This window comes from Dioscorea cayenensis, chromosome 1 (assembly GCF_009730915.1).
Source record: "Dioscorea cayenensis subsp. rotundata cultivar TDr96_F1 chromosome 1, TDr96_F1_v2_PseudoChromosome.rev07_lg8_w22 25.fasta, whole genome shotgun sequence".
Taxonomy (NCBI): domain Eukaryota; kingdom Viridiplantae; phylum Streptophyta; class Magnoliopsida; order Dioscoreales; family Dioscoreaceae; genus Dioscorea; species Dioscorea cayenensis.
In genome coordinates, this window is record NC_052471.1 from 17,727,342 (window position 1) to 17,728,584 (window position 1,243).

General features: G+C 43.7%; 1 non-coding gene across 1 annotated transcript; it reads left to right on the plus strand.

The window, feature by feature from the left end:
• Positions 1-892: 892 nt before the first annotated feature.
• LOC120267857 lies at positions 893-999 on the plus strand. The gene has a single exon (XR_005538607.1). It is a non-coding gene; the product is annotated as a small nucleolar RNA R71 (small nucleolar RNA).
• The last annotated feature ends 244 nt before the right edge of the window (positions 1,000-1,243 follow it).

The window sequence follows — 1,243 nt, forward strand, 5'->3', positions numbered from 1 at the left end:
GGTCATCCTTCAATCTCAAAGGATAAGGGATTCTTGGCTTGAAAGGTTGGGGTAACACCTCCTTCTCCTTGTTTGCTCTTTCCTCAACCTCCATGAGCTCGGGTGCTTCAGCATTAGTCTTTTCACTTGGAAGCCTACCCTCAACCTCCCGACCATTTCTCAAAGTGATCGCCTTCACATGTTCTCGTAGATTGGTCTCGGTGTTACTTGGCAAGCTTCCTTGTTGTCTCTCCGATTGAGACTTCACAATTTGCCCCACTTGATTCTCTAAATTGTGCAATGAAGCGGTGTGGTTGCAAAGTATAGCCTCAACTGATTGAAACCGTATATCCGATGATTGCACAAATTTGGTCAAGGCTTTCTCTAAGTCGGTCATCTGGGTCTCCAAGCCTGAAACTCTATTCTCCAGGTTTGGGGCTTGTTGTTGTTTAAAACCTGGTGGTGCTATAGCCTTTTGCTGTCCTTGGTTACTCCATGAGAAATTGGGGTGGTTCCTCCACCCTTGGTTGTAGGTATTGCTACAAAGTCTACTTGTTCAGTCGGGGCTAAAGTAGCAATCGAAATAGGACAATCAGACTGCATATGTGAACCCCCACAACCATCACAACTCGTGATAGCGGCCACCCTCAGTAAAGTCAATGTATCCAATTTCTTGCTCAATGCTTCTACTTGGGCTGCCAAAGATGTAACCACATCTATCTCATGGAGTCCGGCCACTTTCTTCCTTTCCCTTGCATTCCATTGGTAGTTATTCATGGCCATTTCTTCTACCAACTGTCGGGCTTCATCAAGGATCTTGCTCCCCATTTTACCTCCTACGGTGGTATCTAGAAGTTTTCTTGTTCTTAGATTCAACCCATTGTAAAAAGTTTGAATGATCATCCATTCGAGAAATCCGTGTTGTGGATACTTCCTCAAGAGATCCTTGAATAAATCCCACGTCTCAAACAAGGATTCAAGCTCCATCTGAACAAACGATGATATCTCATTACAAAGCTTTACCGACTTTCCTGGAGAGAAGTATCTTGCAAGAAAAGCTTCGACCATCTCATTCCAAGTCGTGATGGATGCTTTTGGTAAGTAATCAAGCCACTGCTTGGCTCTTCCTTTGAGAGAGATTGGGAAAGCCCTCAATCTGATAGCATCATCTAAAACTCCATTGATCTTCAGCATGTCATAAACTTCCAAGAAGTTTTCGATGTGATTGTTTGGATCCTCATCAGCCAAAATATTGAACTAAGCT